Source organism: Dendropsophus ebraccatus, chromosome 2 (assembly GCF_027789765.1).
Source record: "Dendropsophus ebraccatus isolate aDenEbr1 chromosome 2, aDenEbr1.pat, whole genome shotgun sequence".
Classification (NCBI taxonomy): Eukaryota; Metazoa; Chordata; class Amphibia; order Anura; family Hylidae; genus Dendropsophus; species Dendropsophus ebraccatus.
The window spans coordinates 54,840,515-54,865,955 of NC_091455.1; the positions used below are offsets into that span (position 1 = coordinate 54,840,515).

The 25,441-nt window shown below is 41.2% G+C and overlaps 1 protein-coding gene and 1 long non-coding RNA gene across 2 annotated transcripts in view; one reads left to right on the plus strand and one right to left on the minus strand.

The window, feature by feature from the left end:
- The window catches only part of FAM110B (family with sequence similarity 110 member B), a 119,448-nt gene that overhangs the window by 88,365 nt on the left and 5,642 nt on the right, over positions 1 to 25,441 (minus strand). The window lies entirely within an intron of this gene.
- LOC138784440 (uncharacterized) lies at positions 25 to 7,981 on the plus strand. The gene is made up of 3 exons (XR_011361842.1): positions 25 to 122; positions 6,512 to 6,633; positions 7,653 to 7,981. It is a non-coding gene; the product is annotated as an uncharacterized lncRNA (long non-coding RNA).

Genomic DNA, 25,441 nt, shown 5'->3' on the forward strand with positions numbered 1-25,441 from the left:
CACAGGAGACAAAGTGCATCATGGGAAGCCCAAACCAGGAAGAAAAAGTGAAGCCACCAACTGGAGCTTCAGGGACCCGCAAACAGCGGGAAATTCAAATGGAGACAGACTCCGGAGGGACGGTAATTGTAAAAACTATGTTTATGATTGATTGACTTTTTTTTTTTTTTTAATCAGCGCCGGAATACCCCTTTAACTACACCCAATTTATTCACCATGTTTTCTGTCTGTCCATCTATCGTTGTTGGAAGCATACTAAACAAAAGTATTATATGATTATATACCCAGCAAAGGATTTTATGAATAAATGAGAGGTTATCCTGGTACTCTTTCTACAAAACTATATAGCAGTCTACTCATCTCTGGCTCTATAACAAGCTGCCAGCAGACTGCACTGTGTTTTTAACATGAAAGGTTCCCTTCAAATGTAGGGAAGCTGCATATGACTGCTATGTGAGTCTCTTCAGTGGACCATTATGATAGAACAAATAAGCTAGGAGACGTTGCGGTTTGCAGTATTCTACATATTATCTTGGCTGTGCGTCATAACACTAAATTAATTTACTTGTAATTAACAGCGAGGAGAAAATTAGTGAGTCATCCCACTGTCTGACATACAGCTCCACAAGATCAAAGGCTATAGGGGAACGCCGCTCTAGAGGTCAACTGGTGCTAAAAGCTGTAATTACAGCGGCTGGCCACAGGTCCACCCAGGAGATTCTGAGTCTGGTGTCTTCTGCAACAATCTCTTATGTTATCCACTGAACCAATCAGCACCAGAAATTTTAGGTTAAACAAAATGAAGCACTCCATAGCCTCTTAAAAAAATATATAATTGTGCACCCAGTACCCCATAATGCTGTCTTGGTGGTCAATCTTGGGTCCAGGGAACTCTGGATCAGGTTTTCATTAATAATATCTCTGTTCTTTGCTTTCAATCCTGACCAGTCTCCCTATCCCAGCCACTGAAAAGTGAAAAGTACCTTAAAGGCCTCCGGGTCGGCTGGTGTCTTTTATGCACGAGACAACTTTCTTGCCACTCTACCGTACAGCCCAGAATGTGAAGTGTTGCAGTGATGGTTGACCTTCTAGAAGTTTCTCCCATCTGCACACTGGATCTTTGGAGATCAGCCAGAGTAACCATTGAGTTTGTGGTCACCTCTCTTAGGCTGCACACATGGCAGTTTTCTGGAAACTGCGGCTGAACTTTTTGAGCCAAAGCCTGAGTGGATTCGGCAGGAATGAGAAGTATACGTCCTTCCTTTATAGTTACCATTACTTTTGAATCCACTCTTAGGTTTCGCTCTAAAATTACTCAATTTAGTAGGGCGGCCAGCTTAAGGAACACAGTCTTCGTTGTTTCAAACTTCTTCCACGTAACAGTTATGGAGGTCACTGTGCTTTTTGAGACTTTTACACGCACTTTTTTGTCCCCTTCTCCGGAACAGTACCTCCACAATCCTGTTTGTGAGCTCTATAGGCAGTTCTTTCCTCCTCATGGCTTGGTTTTTGCTCATTACTGCTGTCAGACCTTAGGGCCCTATTACACCAACACATGTCTGACAGATTATCTGTCAGATTTTGGAAGCCAAAGCCAGTAATGGATTGGAAAAGAGGAAAAATTCATTCCTTTATAACATGATCTCTACTTATAGTCCATTCCTGGCTTTGGTTGCAAAAATATCTGTTGGTGTAATAGGGCCTTTAGAAAGGACTGTCTTTCAAAATCACATCCAATCCATTAAATTTACCACTGGTGACTCCTATTAGGTCAGAGATGATCAAGAGAAATAGGAGATGCCAAAGCAAAGGCACTGAATACTTAAGTCTAAGTAAAATTTTAGTTGTTGCTTTTTTAATACACTGAAAAACATGTATAACATTCAGTTTTTACATCTCATTATGGGGTACTAAATGCAGATTTATAGGGACGACACTTTTTTTTTCTCTCGCATAGACTAAACCTTTATATTGTTGACTCACTTTGCTGGCACTTACCTACAGGATCCTTGATCCAACACCATGTGGAACAGCTACATTTATTCCCTTCCCACCCCTTGTTTTACAGCCAGCAGATGGAAGGATTCTGTCGCAGTCCAATCCCAGTCAGACACAGCTTCAGGGATTAGTCAAAGCTTCAAATCTCTCCCATAATTATTTACTATACTATGTGCTATTATTTTAGGGACATCAACTAACACTCAGCTATTATCCTCCACTATCTACAGGACATTGTTCACACACATTCCCGACTTTTACCTGTCTGTTTCTGAAGACAAATTATTTAACTCTGACATAGACAGGATGGGTTCCCGGCTTCTGTATCTTCCAATTAGGGATAAACTAAGCACAAACAAGTTAATCCAGATTACTCCTTGTGATAGTTTAGAGGAGTTTTGTGAATGCTACCTATAGAATAATCATGAGCTACACAGCACAAAACAACACGCTTTGTACTCAACATTTCCAGCTTATGCAGGATCTCATGGGAAGACGGAGAAAAAAAATAAAGTAAGGCTACGTTCACATCAGCGTTTGACCATCCGGCACCATTCCGTCTACCTTTTCTGTTTGGAGTAAGCAAAATGGAAACTGGCGGATCCGTTAAAATCCCCATAGATTCCCATGATATTTTAGTGTCCTCCGTTTGCATGCAATCCGTTCAAGATCCGTTTTTTTGAACGGAAGAAAAAAAAAAAAAATAGTGTTTGCAGTATTTTTCTTTTCGCTTAAAAAAACGGATCACGAATGGAAAGTGCACTTCCGTTTTTATTTGACATTGTAGTCAATGAGGACGGTTCTAAAAACGGAAGGTATTTCCGTTCACATCAGTTTTTTTCATGCGTTTTCGCACTGAACAGGCGCAGAAGCAGCAAGAAACCAAAGAAGAAAAATAAACTGATAGAAAAACGGATGCTGACTGATACAAACTGATGTACAAAAGTCAGTTTTTTTAAGCCAAAATACAAACGGACCATTAAAAAAAGATGAACATTTTGCAATCAGTTTGAATCAGTCTGCTCATCAGTTTATGCTCATCCGTTTAATTAATATAGACGGATTCGTTAGAAACAAAGAAAAACGCTAGTGTGGCTGAGCCCTAATAGTCTTGGTAGTACGTTACTTTGCAGAGATCAGTAATCCTGAAGCGTTTACGTACCAGACAGTCTTTGCTGATAACAATATAGAGATGTTCTATGAATCAGAAAGCAAAACAAAAACAAGGAGGCCCCAGGGTGGAGCATAACTGCACTACCCCTTTAACCCCCGCCGGCCAAAGCATACATTACCTGCTCTGCGCGCCGGCTTGTTTCAGGGGCCACCGGGGTCTGGACACCCCGCTCAGCCAATCAGTAACTACAGCAGGGCAGAGCACTGATTGGCTGACCGGGACGTCCAGCCGGGAACCCCCAAAGCAGGTACAGTATGCTTTGGCCAGCCGGCGGGGGGTTAAGGGGGCTCTCACACACTCGCTGCGGGATGCGAATCCAGCTGCCAGTATGTATTCTCTTAGAAACTGACAGGCAAGGGATCCGCAGCAGATTTCGAAGCAAGAAATCCACTGCAGATCTGGTACGTGTGTTTGTACCCTTAAAGGGGTAGTGCGGCACTAAAAAATTATTCACAGAATAACACACATTACAAAGTTATACAAATTTGTGATGTATGTTATGTCTGTGAATCGCCCCCTTCCCGTGTCCCACCACCCCCGCCCGTGTACCCGAAAGTGTGATGTGCATTATAAATTACCTGATCCGTGTCGAGGGCCGTCCGCCATTTTGTGCCAAACGTCATCTTCGGAGGCACGGCTGAATCCCTGCCGCCGCCCCCCCCCCCCCTCCGCCGCGTCACAACTGTGCTCAGCCGTGATCGGCTGAGCACAGTTATGCTCAGCCAATTGTGGCTGATGACGAGGCCACGTCATCAGCTGCTCAGCCGCAATTGGCTGAGCATAACTGTGCTCAGCCAATCACAGCTGAGCACAGCTATGACGCGGTGGAGGGGGGGGGGCGACAGGGATTCGGCCGTGCGTCCGAAGATGACGTTTGGCACAAAATAGCGGACGGCCCTCGACACGGATCAGGTAATTTATAATGCACCCCCGGAAGGGGTAAGATGTGTGGATTGCTCCTCCGGGACAACGTCCCAGAGTAGCGATCCTCCCCACAAGACACCAGGGAACAGCTGCATTCGGTAATCGGATGCAGCTGTCAACTTTGACAGCTGCATCCGATTACTGTATTAGCGGGCACGGCGATCGGACAGTGCCCGCTAATACCTGCGGTCCCGGGCTAAGAGCGGCACCCGGGACCGCAGCGGTTCAGAGCACGGCCGCCGCACCGCCCCGCTCTGAACGTGGTGAGGTGGCCCTGGACATACGGGTACGTCTAGGGTCGCCTAAGGGTTAATAGGGTTAATCTTTCTTTGCAAGTTGGATGGGTACGGTTACTAATAAATAAATAAAAAAAAAGAAAAAAACATCCCCCCCACCACAACTTTTTATATGTCAGAGACATCAAAAGATTTTATTGGTTTGGGGTCTGAGTGTCCAGACGGAATCTGATCACCAGATAGACTGAGGCCAGATAGGGCCCTATTACAGGAGATGATTATCACGTGAAAAATTGTTATATTACAATTTAAACGATAATTGTTTCATGTTTCAAATTCAGGCAAAGATAAAATGACTATCGAGAAATCGTTCATGTGTCATTGATCTATTATTTTCTGCTGACACCAAAATCATTGTTAGTCGTTCACTAATCATTGAGTAATTCCACATCGTTCGCTCTTTCAGATAAGATGGCGTAAACGATCGTAGTAACTATGGTAACTAACCACTATCGTTCTGTGTAATACGGTGAATGATTTCAAGCAGCTCTCGTTTGCAATTGATTATCGTTAAAAATTATTTTGTCTAATGGGACTAATAGGACCCCAAGTGCGTTGTCTCCCAGCTCTGTACCGCATTGTCGAGATGGTCTCTAATATGGGACCACAGGCGGCAGTTTATTAAAGTGGCAGGGACACTAAGGGGATATCAGATGGAAAATGTGGTCTTATCTGCAGACAGCATATTATGGAGCAGATCGATACATGGTTTTGTCGGAAAGTTGTCATTTATTCATGTAAATATCTACAATATCGACAACTCTTTATATCAGGGATGGGGAACCTTCGGCCCTCCAGCTGTTGCAGAACTACAATTCCCATCATGCCTGGACAGCCAAAGCGAAGCTGACTAGAACCACCCACCTGACTGCAAAAATACATATTAATCCACTCCGTTCCTCCTTTACCAGGATACCTTTAGATTGAACCTCATATTCAATGTGACAGGTGCCCTTTAACTCATGACTCTCTCACTCCTTCATTGCTTTTCCATACAAACTGAGCTAATGAATGTATGTAATAAAAGCCACAAGCAGCCAATCAGAAATGTTCTATCCAAATCACTGCTGAATGATGTGTTTATGGCCTGAATACAATCCCACTAGTGTCTTCCAGCACTATAAGTTATGTTACACGCCTTGGCCAAGTGAAAAAGTCTCCATTTCTTACTTTACCGTGATAATTGGGTTAGATATCTCTCAACTCGTTTAGTTCACACCGGGACTTCTCATCCCGACACAATTTCATAAAGGGCTTATAAAAGCTTCTGTAATGTCGCACATTAATTATTTGTGACATTCTGCCAAAAACCAGAGATGATAAAATATTTAGAACCACAAAACTGTCCTTTAAATTCAAACTTTACATCTCACAGTAAAATCCACTATACAGGTGTAGGAAGACGTCATGGATGACAGTAGTCATTACTCATGCCTTTGTTTAAAATAGGGTCCATTACCACAAAACGTAAGTAGACAACAGCGTCCACCTCCACACTGTATGAAATACTTTTCATGTGTCACCTGCTCCCCCAAATCCTTCATTCCTAGTGGATAACATCGTCCGCCAAGTCCAATGAGCCAACCATGATACTGAGGAGATAAGAACTCATGCAGTTTGATGAATGGGTTCACCTTTAGTAATGTAGGACGTGACCTTTACAGAACTTCTAGTACTTTTTCCGTAACTTAAGACATCAAAAGACATTTTCAACTAAAAATAAAAACTTGATTGTCTCCACAACAGTTACTATGACGTTGCTCTTGCAACTTTAGCAGTTTGTGCCTAGGTTTTTCCACACAAAAAAAGGTTACTTCCGGTCCACCATACATTTTAATAACGGTCGCCAAACAATTATTGCTCCCGTCCTCCTCCCCATGCACATGAACAAGACTGAATGTTACTGTGCTCTTTATGGGGAGAAGTAAGCAGTGGCCAGACTGCTCGGGCAGCAGTTTATCTCTCAGAGAACAAAGGTGTTGGCCAGTATAATTCTATCACGCCCACCCTATACTCACCAATATCATTCTTCAGTTCAGCTGACAAAAAGTATAAAGTATATGCAGTGTGCATGACTCAATTCAGTACCTTTATGTAAACAGTTTCTTTCCCTTTTTAGCTCTTGTTGGGAACCAAATTAAAGCCCCTATTACACGGAGCAATCTCCTGACAGGTCGGCACTCCCTTGCTCCTTGTTCCCCACTTGTTTTCGGTGCTATTACCCGCACAGACAGCAAGCTGGTAAGTGTGTGGGGTTGGTTGGACAGACAAGGAGCTGCGCGGGGGTGGGGGATCGCTGCTTCTTATTACACAAAGTGTAATGGCTGACAATAGGCTGTAATGGCTGACAATAGTCCAAATGCGGCCAATAATCAATCACATTGTGTAATAGGGACCTTAAACAATCCTTATTCACCCATCCCTTTTACTGTAGAGGTGATTATCAGTTTAACAGGATGATTATTGCCTAGTTTAATAGAACCATCGATCAGCTGTCGAATGAGCATGTGCTTGCTCCTCAGCGGACTGCACCTTTTGTGCAGCCTTAAAAATAGTCAGCAGCACATCTTCACAATTAATACAGGGCTTTGCTCCTGGAAATATTTGAAATGATCGGCAGTGTTTTCCCATTGGCCTCTGTAAAGGATCTTATTGATGAGCACCGACAACCTGGATTGGCAATCCTATCAGGCAACGGTCTTCCCAATGCCGAGGGTCAAAACACAACATCAGTCTGGGCAGCAGCTGCATAGTGGTTTGTGACTGATCCACCCCAGATTCCTATAGTATTATAACATTCAATTGCAGTACTGGGAACTGCAAAAAAAACCAAAATGGAAATGAGGGGTCCAAATATTTAAACTTGCCATTCTTTTCTCTGCCAGTATGATTACAATGACTGTGATGGCCTGCAATCTTAACCCGTAAGGGACATAGTAGTTATATACTATAATCCCTACTTTGAAAGCCAACTGTGTGCTACAGGAGTGCAGCAAGTTGCGGTGGATGCCAGCAAAGGGTAATGGGGTCCAGTTTTAGAAAAACATTGTTGCTTTCTTCTAAAAACAGTGCCAAGTCTGTCCACAGGTTGTATGTAGTACTGTAGAACAGCCCAATCCCTCCAAGGTGGCTGGGCAATGGATGAATATAAAGCAGTTTGTTTTTTTTTTTTTTGGGGGGGGGGGGGGTAAGGTGGAATCAACTATGTTGTTTAAATCAGAACAAGATTTATTTTCCTATCATTTTTTTTTCTCCTCTAGCTGCTGCATGTTCTGTGATCCTACAGCGTTTGGACCAGTTTCCATTTCTAACAGTGTCGGGCTCTGTACTCAGGAGGGAAGGAGCACAAGTGATTCTTTTTATCGACTGTACACACTGTTTATTTACTATACTACTTGTGGAAATTACACCATTTATTACTGTCCAACAACCACATCAGAAAAATAATACACATCCAGAAATAGCTGAATTACATGGGGCGCGTTCATATACTAAATGCTTATGAGAGACTCAAACTAAGTCACCATGGACACATTTTTCCCAAATGACTAATGCTTATACAGAAAATAAAAAAAAATATATGTATCACAGAAGCCAGGACAAAAAAAAAAAAAAAAAAAAAAAATGTGCAGCAGTAGAAATTCTAAAGTTTTCTGAAACGTTTTCACAGCAGTAAATTAGAATAGTAAAAACTTTGAGAAAATGGCTAAGTGTGATTATTAGAGATAAGCTGAACTCCAGCATGGTCGAGTTCGATCATTCAGCATTTGAGTACCAGTGGCTGAAGAAGATGGATGCAGCCCGAGAAAACATGGATACAGCCTATGGCTGTTCTCATGTTTTCAGGCAGCCTTAGGACTGCATCCAGCTTCTTCAGCCACTGGTAATCAAATGCTGAATGATCAAACTCGACCATGCTGGAGTTGAGCTCATCTCTAGTGATGATGCAATGTACAGGATCCATATACAAAGAGGAGCTGAACAGTTTTTCAAATGTTTTAAAAGAGTCTGTCTGCTGTTGTTCAGAACCCCCACCAACAGCTAGACAGAGCCAGGAGGTAGACATGGCCAAGTGCTTCCCTCCATAGCTTGCTGCATTCCTCATTGCGCTGCAGCTGCGCTCCATTGTAAGTCTATGGACACAGTCTCCTGCCGCAAGAAAAAGGCAACAAGCAGTGGAATGAAATTCTCAGCTACACACTTCTCCCAGTTCTATCAAGCAATCGGTGGGGTCTTAACACCTAGACCTTGACTGATGAAAACTTTTGACATAAGGAGACAAAAACACAAAGAACAAGCAGAGCAGGTCTCCTGGCCACTCAAGGCTGTGAAACACACCAATGTTTTTCAGTCAAGTTGCATGACCACAGCAGCAGGTACCTGACCTCTGTCAGCAGAAGGCTGATAGTTCAAAACTGTTTGGATCATCAAAAACTCTTCTGAGTTTCCAAACTTGCTGACAAGTCAAGACCTTAAACAAGTTCCCTTTCCAAAAAAGTGTCCATTGTCAAGAAATCTTTTCTTGTAGAACCACTTTGTTAAATACTTGAATCTCCCATTTTTTTCTAAGTGTCCCCGCCTTGGTTAATCTAAAAGTGACAGTCTGGCCCAAAGGGGTTAAGTTAACTCTCTAGGAGCAAAGACTGCTTTGTTGGTAAAAAGGGGAGCGGGGAAGTATAAATACTGCTCTGGTCTTCTCTCTGCCACTCAGCCAATCAGCGTCTGCCGTGCCAACAGAAGACCAGAGCTGTAAGTATGCTTTCCCCACTCCTTAGCCCCATGTGGTTTAAAGTGTACCTGTCACAATGGGACCTTCTGAATCAGCGGCAAGATCATCTGGAAGGGCAGGTCTCCATGGATATGGAGAAGCAGTCAGATGTTAATGTCTGACCTTCCAGATTAGCAGAGGATCTTGCCAATGATCCAGAAGATCTAATCATTACATGTATACTTTATTAAGGCTGTGGAAATGCATTATGCATTTCCACAGCCCTAAAGCTCCGAGCAGGGTGTAGTACTCGCTTCAGTATAGAGTACTTTCGAGTGGCCCAATACCCAAGAGAATACTGTACCTAATCGAGCATGCCTGCCCATCTCGAATTGCTATTTTAGTCAGAATTTTTTTTTTTTGCAAAACTTTTCATGTTTTAGGCAAAATATAAAGCCTTGACAAAGCAATTGTTATAAGCACATCAGTCTAGCCCTATAGACAATGTATAAATGTGAACCCTGGCGATGGGTTAAGACAACACAAACCCTAAACGAACACTCCAGCCACGTCATGAAGGCTTTGCTAGTTTCTGCTGGCTCGCAGTCAGCCACTAAGTCACACACTGGAATCATTATGACAACTGAACATTCCTCCTGTGCAGAAGAGAGGAACAGGAAACTGGAATCACACTCAAAAGCTTCTTGTATAAAACGTATATGTTTAGCCGAGTCCAAATAGTACTACAAAATATGAGTTTTCTATTCTAGTTCCAAAACCTATAGCCGAGGCCCCCCACCCTTCCTCCCCAGACCTCTATTTATTCAAATGAGCGCTGCAGGATTAATGAGGGTCCTAACAAATACAAGTGGATTGAATTTCCTTCCAGTCAGAGGTTAGGAACTGAAAGGTAAAAAGGAAGTCCAGATGTTCCAGTACTTTAATCAAGTCAACTAACCATGGCTAATGTAAAACACATACACCCCGGCCAGGAGAAGACATAGGAAACCAATAAAAAGGTAGGAATTAGGTAGAATCTGGTGCAGGAATGTTGTCTGACAACACTATCCAAGATCGTGTGTGGTTAAATAAACAAGATCTACTGCACTCAGTGTATAAACAATCTTATAAAAGGACTATAAAACATGTTCTAATACTTCCCAGGGAGTGATGCATACACAGTATAATACACACTGCTAACAATCGCTAGTTTACCATTATCAGTTAACGTTTCCTTTTAGCTTGCCAGCCAAGGGCAATCTCGTCTGCTCTACTGCATTATAGTAAAATCTAAACCACGACACATTAGACTTCCATCTACAAGTTCTACATTACAGCTGTATGCCTTTAAGCTGTCTCCTATAGCTCTCTAGATAATAAAATACAAGCTAGAATGTTCCTTGGCTATTCTCCAATAATCCAATTCCGGACTGTCCTGGGTGCTGGGTGACAACAACCCTCTCCTGTGCATTACTTATGCCAGCAAAGGAGTCTCTCCGGCATCCTGAATTTGGGGTGATATATATTAATTGTGACATATTTAAATTTACCTATACCTATAATATGCCTGGGCAACTCACAATCTCACATGAGAACTAGAGCTATTGGGATGATTTCTATAATGAAGATGAGGGACAGAAGCTTAATTAGCGTCTTCTAAAAAGCAAGTTAGTGATTTTTTGAAGGGTCCATAAACCTTTAATATTTGTCCGACAAACAATGACTCTTTCTAGATCTTTTTGGCAAGAAGGGGTGATTCTATAAAAAAAAAAAAAAAAAAAGCAGGGGGTGCTATCAATCACTGAAGGTAAAGTTGGGTCCTAGCCATCTCTTATAGCTCTCTATATAAGCTGGCGTGCTGACTAGGGATGGTCCAAACCTGCCGAGGTTCGGGTTCATATGAACCCAAACGCTCAGCATCAGATTCACGCTGTCTGCCCGCTTGGTGCAGCGGGTGGATACAGCGGGAGGACCGCCTGGAAAACTGGGATACAGCCTATGGTTATGGCTGTATCCCAGTTTTCCAGGCAGTCCTCCCGCTGTATCCACCCTCTCCACGGAGAGGGCAGACAGACAGCGGGAATCATTTCTAAGTGTTCGGGTTCTCACGAACCCGGCCCGAACCAGGTTCGGACCATCCCCAGGGCTGACCACTAACTAGGAAGTTCAATACGGCAGATGGTATGGTTTTCTGACCCACCCCACCACCACCCCTACCTGCAAACCATTTTTAAAACAGTCATGAATAGAAAACCTCTTTAAATGGCACAGAATTGTAGGTGGAAACACAAAGCCCTATTGATATCAAAGGTCTGTTTTCATGTGGATTTGGTTTCGAGAAGTGACATGTCAATTCTTTTAGCAAAATTCGGTTCAATGTCAGAATTTTACACATTGAGGCTATGTTCTCACACTGTACTTTTGCTTAGCATTTTGCAATCAAAACCAACACAGAAAGACTGTGCACACACTGTTAAAATTGAGTGGATGGCCGTCATTCAATGGCAAACAATTATTTCAAAACAATGGACCCAGTTTTTAAAATAACAGCAATTTGAGTGGATGGCCGCCATTTAATGCCAAATTGCAGTTATTTTAAAACGGCGACCGTTATTTTGAAATAATTGTTTGCCACTGAATGACGGCCATTCTCTCAATTTCAACAGTGTGTGAACATAGCCTGTGTTTTCAATCCACTCCTGGTTTTGGTTGCAAAATACTGAGCAAAAATACTGTGGGAACATAGCCTGAAACGTCTACTTGTGAACATGGTCATATCAATCATATAAAACATGGATTTTGCCAGACACTACTTGCTGTACACATACCCTTACAGCTTTGGCTGTACAGGCATGATGGGAATTGTAGTTTAGCATTAGTTTGAGGACTGCAGGTTTCTCAGCCCTGCCTTAAGGTATGTTAAGAAACATTTCAAATAATCCAAAGATTTCCAGAAGCCTCAAAATCCACTTGAAATCTTCATGGAATCTGAGTCAAATTGATTTAAATGGGAGACCATGTAGAAATTTAGTTTCCAGAACTGACTTGTCAAATTGTTCATGAGGATTCCAATTGGAATTATGCCATTGCATAAAATTCCACTCCAAATTTGATTTGAGGAGTATCTGGCTAGGAATCCCTAGTCAGTTCCTCAAGAACTTGTACTTGCCTAATTACTGTGCAGAAAATCTACAGATTTGTGGACAATCTCCAAATACACCAAAGTGGGTCCGTAAACTTGAAAAGTTTCAGTGAGGAGCGTATTACCTTCAAAGCCCCAATCATGTCTCCAAACAATACATCCCATCTGCTCCAACTGGACTGCAGTAAAAGTCAGGCTGATAGAAAGCTTCACATTTAGACACCACACACGAATAACTCACGAAAACATAGCTACTCTTCTCGGAGTTGACGTTTGGGTCCTTGCTAAATCAAATTATCTTTACAAATGAGGTGTCCTTCACCTTTCAGATAGCATTACATTTCTCAGTTAATGACCATCTTTAAAAACTTTTGACATTTTAATGCAATGGTGCTTTAGAATCACTTACGTTATCCATTACTCCCTTTAGCTATCAAATTACTATTTTCTAAGCAATCATTAACGCAATATTGTGAAACTGAGCTGAACTGAGGAAAACCCTGGAGACTGTCACAGAAAATAAATTGTGACTATGATGTAATTGTTAAAAATACAACCCTTACAGATGGTGACACATACTCGGTGGTACTTTGGTGATGATATAGAGCCATAAGTAAAAAGATCTAGAGATCAGTAAAAGTACACTGACTTTACAGGTGGTTTAACTTTTTTGTGCATCTGTGGATCTGGTGTAGGTCTGAACCAAGGAGCAACATCTAAAAGGATTGTTTGTTCTCACTTTAAAGAGGGATATCCCAATGTCAAAAAAGGTCCCACCACAGCTCCGATCTTGGTTATCAATTGACCTCTTTTTCTCTATAGTCCCAGTAGGGGCTGGGCAGTTTATCAAATTCATTACATTAACTGCCCTTGGGGGAGCAGAAAAATTTTATAAAAGTAAAAATAGCATTTGATTTTTGCATTGCGTTGGCCAAACAAATACCTTGGTCGGAAGAAGTACTTGTTGGTATGAAATAGGCTGTCGCCAGGATGCACCTGTGACTACGTCCCTCCCTCATACTCGTGAGTCTATAAAATAAACAGACTGCTATCACAGCAAGTTTGGTAAGTGCTGGGTTTGGTAAGTGCTGGTCTTCATTTTCTCTATGTGGTGATTTAAGTATTTTATTGACTGAACATAACCTCCTAGTGAAGGAAGAGAATGCAGTAATGGGGTCTGTACATATATTAGAAACAAAGTGCCAATTTATAGGTCTTAAAATATAAAGCAGGGCATCGGAGTGCATGTATGCTTTAAGGATAACCTATAAAGTTTTAAACAATTAACATACTTGTAAAAACAGCCTAATAACCTGGATAATACACCAAAACACAGAAATTAATAGTCACCCTTGAAACTGCAGTGTGATCACATTGTGTTTGATCACTGGTCTCAGCTTTATGTGTATTTCCTCAGCTACAGATTGAGGCACTAACCAACATTACAACCCAAAGTAAAATTATAGCACGGAAATTTACCTTCAGATCAGAGCAAGGGCAACTACAAAGCTACACACAGGTGCAAAAGTGGGTTCTCAACACACCCTAAAATTTAGATTTTTAAAGGGGTTATCCAGTGCTACAAAAACATGGCCACTTTCTTTCAGAAACAAAAATGACTCTCGTCTCCAGTTCAGGTGCAGTTTGCAATTAAGCTCCATTTCCGTCAATGGAACTGAGCAGCAAAACCCAACCGAAGTTGGAGATAAGAGTGGTGCTGTCTCCGGAGGAAAGTGGCCATGTTTTTGTAGCGCTGGATAACCCCTTTAACCATTAGGGAAACATCTTTATCTAGAGAGAAGGCTTTCAAAACCTTGGATGCAGCCCCTGGGCTGTATCTTTGTTTTCCAGGCAGCCCTAGGGGGCAGGCACACTTTTCATGAATACGGTCCATATACAGAAGATGCTCGGGGTTAGCTCATCTCTCACAAATTTCAATAAGACTTTGAAAATATAGTGTAACGCACAGTTCTTTTTATTCAGCAGTGGTCTATTTCTAAGAGGAGCTGCCATAAACAAATTACAGCATACTTTAAAAGTTATATCACTCTAAGAATCTGTTTCAGTAGTCCAAAATGTCTTCAACAGAAAACCACCTAAAAGTAAGAAAATCCATGTGCTACAGAGTCAATTTGCAAGGAAGGATTCTTTTACACAGGCAGATAAATTGATCGCACCAAGTGGTGAGCAATATTGTTGTTTACACAGTACTCCTATGTATCTCACTGTCAAAAAAGAAGTGATAGAGAAAAAAAAATATTATATTAATAGATTTTAACTGTATGCAGTCATACTTTTTATTTTTTTCTAAATTGATTCATTGGGGGGGGGGGGGGAGGATCTGCTCAATATACTGTAGTAAAGTATAGAAATGTTCTGTAGTGTTGACACGGAGTAAGATTATGTCCATATAAATAGTGTCCTGCGAGTTTCGTTCCCAAAGTAGTATGACACACATACAAAAATATGGAAATTACTTCCACATGTTACAACAAGCTGCGGGGAGGGAAAAGCAATCCGTATATTTACCGATCCATCTGGTTATTGTAATGCCCCTCACAATTTGTTACAGGAAACCAAACAGTAAAATATATAATATTTATTAAAACATTTTGGTTTATATTTTTTTATTTGTATTATTTTTAGACTAAATATAGGCTAGGACTGCAGTGTATATGGCCATGTCCTTTTCCACTCTTAGAGATTTCTTTATTTTTCCTTTAAATCCATACCTGATGGGTTTCTGAGCCATTCTTGCTTCATAGCATAAAGCTAGTATTACACCATTGTGGTGTGTTTGCCATATGCGTTGGGAATCTCCTGGCATGTTGCGCAACAAGTGTCTGCACACTCCCCATCTCCCAAAGGAGACCCAGAGTGTTACTTTGGCCCAAACACAGATGTTTTCCATTGGAGTTTGTAAACTTGCTGGCTAGAATGTATTTCATACATCAGCATTTAGTAGAAAACCATATCGTATATACCATGCGGTGACATCCCTCATACATGTACACTGGATGTAAACCTAAATTAATCCCCTAATGTATTTCCCAACAAGACACCTCAAAAATACCTTACAAATGCTGCTAGAATAAAATCCAGTCCTGGATATGTTTAGTATTTGTACTAGACTGGGCCTATTCAAAGATAGAAGCACAGAAATGGGAATACAGTAAAATATTAGCTTTGTTTAAAGAAAAAATTTACAATTTGTGCATACCACTGGTCAAGATATACAAGGAGTTACGGATAGACTCACAAAGTCATACCATGACCCTTACTAAACCTTCTCCAAGCACATTACAAAGCCTGAACCACATGTCTACTGTTCTCAACACAATAGTTCACAAGCAGGTCATATGGTTACTGAAAACTACATAGAAGATGGTCAGTAGAGATGAGCGAACCTGCCGGATTTCTGGTTCGTACGAATCTAGGGATGGTCCGAACCTGCCGAGGTTCGGGTTCATACTAACCCGGACTCTTGGCAATGATTCCCGCTGTCTTAAACCTCCGTGCAGAGGGTGGATACAGCGGGAGGACTGCCTGGAAAACCGTGATACAGCCATAGGCTGTATCCCAGTTTTCCCGACGGTCTTCCCGCTGTATCCACCCTCTGCACGGAGGTTTAAGACAGCGGGAATCATTACAGAGAGTCCGGTTTCGTACGAACCCGAACCTCGGCAGGTTCGGACCATCCCTAGAACAAACCAGAAATCTCGGCATCTGACTCCCGCTGTCTGCCGGCTCCGTGCAGCGGGTGGATACGGCGTAAGGAACACCTAGAAAACTGTGATACAGCCTATGGTTCGCTCATCTGTAATTGTCAGCAAAAAAATAAAAAATGGACGATAGATAGATAGATAGATAGATAGATAGATAGATAGATAGATAGAAAGGATATCCCAGGCAGGTTTACATTCAGTTACTGTAGATTTACCAGCCACATCTGCTGGAAGTTTTTTCCAAGTACCTACTACTCTTTCAGTAACTACATTTTTTTTCCTAACATAGGATAGTGTGGTGTGTCATTAACTAAACATACCAGAAGGATGGCACCCTGCACAGGTGCGGCCTAAGCCCTAACAAGTATGTAAACAGTAATTCATTCAGCTTGCAAATACTGCTCTTTTATTCTGCTATGTGAAAAATAAATAGGTTTTATCCCCTAGCAGAGTAGGTTATCTCTGGACAACTTCAGTCACTTCTTCCTCCCTCAATAATGAGTATTTTTGTTTTGTTCGTGAAGACCAATATAAGTGGCTTTTGCGTGACTATCTAGTGTTAATGGTTAACAATGTCAGGCACCTAAACCAAAAAAAAAAAAAAAAAGTCTGTTAGAACCTTAAAGCGAATGTACCATCAGTACATTCGCTTTAAGTTTGGCACATGAATAGAATGACGCAGGGAAGCTGGTGCCAGGGCCCTTTTTTTAGAACCATGGCGCCAGTCTAATACAGAGCACTGGCCAGGGGTGAAGCACTGGAGGTGGGCAGTCCCGCCCCAGTGAGAGGAAACCCCGGCCCCTCTATGATGCGGCTCCACACACTATGCATTTTTTACTGAAGCCAATATTGGCCCCGGGCAGTTCGGTTCTGATTAAAGTAGATGATGTATGGGGGAGGTCTCCCAGCGGTCCACAGACAGATATCAGTAGAGAAAAGGTTTGGTGTGCTAGAGTTTTGCCGCCTGACCCTTTTGTTATGGGAGAGATGAAATGACCCCAGAACAGTCTGGCTGTGGCTTACCCCTCCCCATATAGAAAACAGACAATCCGCTGTGCCAAAAGTTTGTGTATGATGAGGTTAGTAGAGCTGACAGTTATTGAAATGTATAGGCCTATATCAGATGAGCATAACAGACACGTCCTGACCAGACGGTAGGTCTAATGACCCTAAGTAAAAGCCTAAATGATAGAACGGGTAAGAGGGGCATGAAAGTAAAGTGGGTTCATTGTTATAGCCGATACTTATAGGGCGCATGTGGTCAGCATTGTTATAGGGGAAGATTAGCGCTGCTCACATTCAGCCGTGATTCACATTCAGTTCTAGTGTGTGCACTTGTGGTTCTCTCTGTACTTCAGTTGTTGCAGTAAAAAGGAAAGTTAAAAAAAAAAAAAAAAAGTAGCCCCATATGCCTGAACTTCAGTCATCATCTTGGCTAAACACAATGGGGGAGATTTATCAAAAGGGTGTAAAGTAGGACTGGCTCAGTTGCCCCTAGCAACCAATCTGATTCCACTTTTCATTCTTTACAGATTCCATGGAAGATGTAAGGTGGAATCTGATTGGTTGCTAGGAGCAACTGGGACCATCAGTTTATTAAATCTCCACCACTGAGTATTTCTTAAAGCTGCAATGTACAGTAATATACCGAATGAAGTGTAAAAACCTAGAACAACTGAACATAAGGGCAGCGTTTGTTCCAATTAGCAAAGACAAATCAAATAACTAATAAAACAAACGTTCAGCAAGCTTTCCCATGTCAATGCCACCTACGTCTGACATTTTTAATAATGGGCAAATTTGATCAAGTATATAGACCCCAAGGGGGCATGACAAATTAGCCAAGATGTACACAAACTGCTAAGAGTATCTTCGATGCCTAGCTTGCATTTTCATGCTGTGTCTATCTATTGAGAATATGCCAAGTGTTAAATCACATGAAAGCAGCAAGTTTGAAAACATGCATAGCAATGCTGGATGAAATCCAGAACTAGATTTTCCATTGAACGTCTTTTATAAACTAAAGAACAAAATACCCATCTGATTCCCAGCACATCCAAATAACATGAGAAAGTAGCAGCTCTGACGCCGGTAGCTGTAGTGTATACTGCCAATTCACAAACAAAAGGATCCAGCTAATCTCTTATATTAATGTACTTGTCAGGTGGGATCTAATGGAAGGTAACGAAGGAACAATTTTAATTAGGGAACGCTCGTAATACGGTAGACTTAACCCCTCCACCCCGCAGTGTGATGTGGAATGTCGGAAACATTATATCCCAAGTTTTGGGGATATTATAAAAATTTGAGGAACATGTCGCAATCGGTTTAAAAAGTATGAAGTAAGAATGCTTTTGGCTTCCAAAATGTAATTTAAAATGTATTATTGAAAGGAGAAGTCTGGCCGTTTTCGAAATCCAGCAGCCAGCAGGCGGAAATTTGATAATAAGTAGGCACTTGCGTCTCCCCTTGCCACCGTGTTGTGACAGGTCTTGGAACCCCCGCCAGGAAGGCACAAACTGCCCCCACCCACCCCCGAGTTGTGATGCCTGTCCCAAGTGGCCAGGTCAGGACGCCGCTCCAGTCACTGATTGTCTGACTGGCCAGTCCATCAGCAAAGTCACAACGTATCCACCCCGGAGATCCGAGCACAGTCCCGCCACTCATCATGGGCACGGGGAGAGGTAAGTTTGTACTCGTTATCAAATTCCCCTCCTGCCGGATTTTCAAAACAGCCGGACATCTCCTTTAAATTACAGTAATTGATCATTTCATTGTGTTACTGCATCACCTCATTGCAGTAATTTATCATTTAATTGCCGTCCTTCATTGCATTAACGCAATGAAACTCAACATGTACGAAAATCCCCTTAGGAAGAATAATGTATCAACTGATGGGCTTGGTTTTGAAAAATGCAAGACATTTGTGTTTTTTTTTGCATACAGATATGCTATAAAGCCTTATCTAAAAAAAAAAAAAAAAAAAAAAAAAAAAAAAACACACACACCAAGAAGAAGGTTTATACTTAAACAATACATGGGATTTATTCCATATTAAGAACATCAAAACTGTGCCAGGCTGTTCTGGAGTTTTAATAAGATTAGTAAATCCTTCCTGTGGATGGCATGACTTATATATTATTCGCCACAACTCATGCAGTGACAGTATGGTGAATTATAATCCATATGTCACATTCTCAATACCACAAGGGGGTGAAATCAATATTGGGTCACTTCACGGCTGGATGTCTGGGAACTTAGTGTATTAAACATATTGTAGAACATTGCTGTATCCATAATCCAAATGGGCCTTAGTATAATGACAGCTAGAATTTTCATCTGTTTCTAGGAGACTCCTTTACAAGTTGCCTTCATACTACTTTTGAAAACTTTTGGAAATTGGGGAACCTGACAGATTGTGAGAACCAACTGGAAACGAGCTGCGCTCAGCTCTGTCCTCTCCCGGCTCTATGTCAAGTGATGAGTCAGACTGATAAGGAAAGTCTACGAGCCAGTCTCTTTTCACTGGCAAAGAACGGGAAGTGATTGGTCAGGGTCTGAATCCTGGACTGGTCAAAAAACTTTCGACATGTCAAAAGAACAGGCAGAGTTATCTCCTTAAAAAAAAATAAAAAAAAAAAAAAAAAAAAAAAAAAAAATCAGGGATTCATTAAAGAGGTATGTTCAGTTGCCAAAATGACCTCCCCATGCTTCTTCGTCTGTTTTCACTTCCTGCTTTGGGTGGAGGTTGGACCCCTCCACAGTGATTGACTGTTATGGCCAGCCGCACTGTCCTCATCCGCTCTGCACTTTGCTATTCTGTGTTCAGCTCTGCTATGCTAAAGTCCCTTCCTGATAGCTCCATGAGGCTGGGAGCGGTCTGTAAACATGACAGACAGCTCAGAGTGCCCAGCAGGGAAACACAGCTTAAGTAAAAAAAAAGTTTCTTAACTCTTAATGAGCTACTGTTTAATGGTCCTTTTACACGGAACGATTGATTGTTAGTTTTTGCACGATAACGGTCGAATTCAAACGATAATCGTATGTGTAAACGCAGCGAACGATCAAACGACGAGCGATAAATCGTTCATTTTGATCTTTCAATGTGTTCTCAAATCGTTGATCGTTCGTAAAAAATTCGCAAATCATTCAGTGTAAACCGTCTTTCAACGATTTCACCTATGTGTGAGATAGGCTTAGGCTTAAACAATCGCAAATCGATCGCATAGTGAATTTTCCGTACGATGTATCATTCCGTCTAAACGCTGATTATAATAAATAAAAAAAAAACATTGTTCATTCAAAATCGTTAATCGTGCGATTGGGCGAATTATCACTCCGTGTAAAAGGACCATTAGATATAGTTGTTGTGATGGGAATACCCCTTGTAGGCAATTATTAGCCAAATAAATCTATAAGGACTGTGTAAAGGTTCTATTACATGGGCAGATATGGGGCAATATAGGGATGCAACAAGCGCCAATCATCAAGATTGGCATGGTTTCGGCTGTATTTGAGACGTGGGTCCCAAGCTTTCCTGATGTGACAACCACTTTAAAGGCAGGTGTACTGCCTTTTAGATTTTTTTGCATATAGTTTTGATTCAAAATATTCTACAGTGCTGATCCAAGTGTTGTCATAGTAGCAGATGGAACTTTGTGTAGTCTGACCCCATCCTCAAGTGTTCTTGCTAGCCTAATTCTGGTCTTTAGCTTTTAAAATTTCTTGTGTCTACATTATCAAAGCGAGCATCGCAGACAGGGGAGAGAGATAGAGAGGGAGGGTGAGAAAGAGTAAGGGCCCTATTCCATGGGACTATTATCGTTCACATAATCGTTAACGATAAACAATCCCTATTGCGAAAGACCTGAAATTGTTCACCCATTTACATGGAACGATAATCGTTAATTATGATCGTTCTTGCAGTCATCTTGTGGTCGTTATTGCGTTCCGTCACCACTGCGAACGACCAAACGACGTATTATTCAATGCGAACGAGCAACGATAAAAATAGGTCCAGGTCTTATTAAACGATCAACCATTTCTTGTTCGGTCGTTAACTGCTATTCAAATGAACGATTATCGAGAGATGTAAATGTGTGTGAGAGATGACAATCACGTGGATTTGCCCATTTACCTATAGCTCGCCATGTAAAAGACTTTGCAGCTTTAGTGGGACAAAAAGTTGAAGTTCCTCGCTGTACAATATAATTGACATAATAGCCGCTTTCCCAGTTACCTCATTTGTTTCTCATCCAACAAAATGTTCATCAGTTTTCCAGCCCTACTTGAAAGGAATTATACACAAGCAACTTACTCCTGGGATGATAAATTATAGTGCAGTAATTGTGCTCCACTCTCCTCCACTGAAAGACAACACCATTGAGCCTTACAATTATTCTTCTCTAATTATATGCTCTGGCATCATACTCCGAACAGAAAAATCCTGAAGCCGCTTTATCAAGACTTGGCAATGCATACTACTAATTGCAGAATTTTATTTGGCTTAAGGAGCACGCCATGTGACGCAGACAAGCCACAAACCTGTGAGCCAAGTGTAAGGTATCCAATAAATACATGCTTGGAAATTGAAATTAATTCCCTGCTATGTTCCTGATATAAAGTGCAAAATATTACATCACTCCATTGGGACGGCTGATGAACATCTACTGACTCTACAGAACATAACGTTTTTCATGAATGGATGCTAAACAGCATATAATTAATACTACAAACATCACCAAAGGACATACACAGTGCAGGGATACGGGGCTAAATATCGGCTAGACAGAAAGTATATGACATGGTACATTGGCACAATACTAATATCATATTGTAAGTTTGTGATTGATCCAAATATATTTAGCCTAATTGCTAGAGCTACCCAGCAACTTTGATGATCAGAATCCATGCATGGATATCAGAATACCTTATTCACATGAACAGTCACAGAAATTCTACTGTACCCAAGTCTATAGGGCTATGGTGTTCCTTCCTTTTTAATGAAGTAATACAGAGGCTTATTCTCGATTAAATAGACTGAAAAAACACTGTAGCATGTTCCATTTGATGCCATATTATGACAAGACTCTTCCTGGAAAGCAATACTTCTAAGTAAGAATAACGCCATAATCTGATGCCGTACGGAGGCACCATATGGCAGCACATGGGCAGCAGGGACGCTGTGTTCCACCATTCAGGTTCTGCACACACAGGTCTGCCATGTGCACGAGTCCTGAATTTTATGGCCATTTTCTCTCTTCAACTGGTCTGTTCACTCATCAAAATTGGAATTTAAACACACTAAGATATTGTATTATACAAAAAATTATATATATACATATTATTATTATTATTTTTTTATTAATATTGTACAGGCTATTGTACGCACAGTAGGAACAAAAAAAAACACTTTCTCTTGGCACATCCTAGAGTGTTGCACCCATAGTATTTAATTACCAGTGCCTAAAGAAACTAGATGCAGCCCTAGGGACTCCTGGGAAACACGGATATGCATATTTTCCAGGCAGTCTTATGGTGCGTTTACACAGAGCGATTATCGTTCGAATTTTCACAATAACGATCACATTTGAGTGATATTCGCCTCGTGTAAACACAACGAACGATCAAGTGATGAGCGGAAATCCTTCATCTTGGTCTTTCAACATGTTGTCAAATCATCGTTGGTCGTTCACTGAAAACTTACAGATCGCTTAGTGTAAACAGTCTTTTGCCTGTGTGAGATAGGCTTAAGCCGTTTTAAAACGATCAATTACAATTTTTTCAAACGATATATCGCTCCGTCTAAGTGCTTATAGTTACAAAAATTTTAAAAACCTACATCCTTACTTTAAAATCATTTATCGTTCGATTGGTCGAATTATCGCTCCATGTAAAAGGACCATTGTTGCTGCATCCAACATCTTCAGCCGCCAGTAATCAAAAGCCAAGAGTTCGCTCATCTCTAGTTGCTAACCCACAAAATCTCCTCAATCTCAGCCGCTTGTAGATAAAGGATTGTGCGGAAGAGGTCCTGAACCCTGAGCATGATTGCCAATAACTTATGGTACTTTTACACAAAGCGATAATTCGCCCGATCACACGATTAACGATTTTGAATAAACTATGTTTTTTTTTTTTATAACGATCAGCGTTTCCAAGGTACGATACATCGTACGGAAAAATCGTTATGCGATCATTTAAGCCTATCTCACATAGGTGAATGACTGTTTACACTGAACGATCTGCAAATTTTGTGCGAACGACCAACGATAATTTGAGAACATGTTGAAAGATCAAAATGAACGATTTCTCGCTCGTCGTTTGATCGTTTGCTGCGTTTACACGTACGATTATCGTTCGAATTCGATCGTTATCGTGCAAATTCGAACGATAAATCGTTCTGTGTAAAAGGACCATTAGCTTGGGATACGCCATCACATCGCCGAGATATAAGAGCTTATATGTCTGATAATTCAGTAAATTGTAAAATGGGCATACATTTTAAAAATCAGGTGATGGGTGATCAGGTGAATATCAGTTGATGGGTGCAATTACAAATTCAGGGGTTTTGACATTTACGCCTCTCATTGTATCATCACATCCATCGCGATATAAAACGGCCATGATTTAGTTTACGCCCCTTTGACTATTTACAGTTTTGTCAGACAGACAATCTATTAACCCAAATATCTCGAGGACAGGAGGGTGAATCAAACTGTATAAAGTTATGTAATCGGGTCTCCTTAGCTATTTGCCGGTAGAGAAATTTCTCATTCTGATGGTTGGCTACAGGTCTTGGGATCACAACTCTCTCAGGTTAACCTCAGCCCTGGAGATATATCAACTCAGCCACTAGATATACCAACTTTACTAACTTTATGAAATTGCTCAAAATTCTAATCAGACATGGAAGCTTTTTTTGCACCTTTGAGCATATTTCAGTCTACCGAAATGTCAAAATAAACAGGAATCCCTACCAAGCAGTGCTACCCACCCAGCAATGCTCACCTCTGGCGGATAGCTTATGACTTCCACATTAAAAATATGAAAATGTGCGTGAGAGCTCCTCCGAAGTCAGCGAGAATCTACAGCATAGCTTGGAGACATGGAAATGTATCTTTTATAAAGTCAGAGGATAAAAAAAAAAAAAAAAAAGTTGTGCAAAGACTTTATTAATAATAATCTAATATAGGCTTGTAAGCAAGATACTAGAGAAGAGTCAAAGGGATTTGGCATCAGCCATTGGGACAATCTGTTAATATAGAGAAATACCTTCCCACGACTCCTGAAGAAAAATAAATTTAGCGTTACAAAGAAAGCATTTGCTCCATATCCCCCATACACTGCTGCATTGTCTGTGCTCCTATGTCTCAATGCCCAGTGACAGGAATGCATATGTAGAACATGATACAGTTAATGGGGAAAGCTTCATTACTTAATCTCTCTATACAGTTCCCCCTTTCTATTTACCACAGCTGTTTCCTCCTGCACAGACTACCAGGAGGTGGATTTTATTGAATGTTGTGACAGATGTGCACCAGATTTGAAACACTAGATAAGGATCCGGCTGTAGTAGTATAAAACACTTCTCCAGGATCCCCATGGGCCAGATATGGAAATGCCCCCATTAACAATATTACTGAACCATATATATATATATCTGCAGCGAAACCTAATGCACTGCGATCGTCCCTGCAGCAAAACAGAGGAGGTGATACACATTATCAAATTGAAATTATATGATATGTGGATATATTAAAAAAAGCTAATAAATGGCAGCGCCCATTGCTTTGCCTTCAGGTCTAACTCTACTACTTTTCACCACTGGTGCATGATATACTGGTGAAGGATCCTGAGGCGTACCAAAGTACCCCGTTGGTGGGTGAGGCTTACATTCCACTATTCCAAGGTGAGGGCTCAATGGCTACTGTGACGTTACACCTTGAGGGCACATTACCAGTGCATACAATATCACAGGCCACCTCTTCATTTTTAATTTTCACAACAATAGACCACAAATGGCAAAAATATAGACTGATATATATACAGCTAGGTCTATAAATATTTGGACAGACGCTTTTGGTTCTGTACATTACCACAATGAACTTTGAACAAAAATATCTCAATGTAGTTCAGCTTTAAGGCGAATCTGTACCAGCATGCAGCCACCGGCAAACTGCAAGTACCATGTTGTACAGGTCCTCACGCAGTGTCCGGTTCAAGGGTTGGCCTTTCTCCCAGTGCCGGTATTTTAGAGAAAAAGTTTTATTTCTGCATCAAGAAGTCAATGTAGCGTGGCCTAGAGCACCCGTGCATGCAGCGCCTCTCCTTGCCCATCTTCATATTCAGCACACCCCGGTACAGACTGTCTTTAATTCAATGGGTTGAAAAAAGTCATAGAATTTTTTAAAAAATGCTTTAGTTTCTTATATTTTTATGCAAACCTGGGGAGCAGTGGGAGGGGTTGCCCGG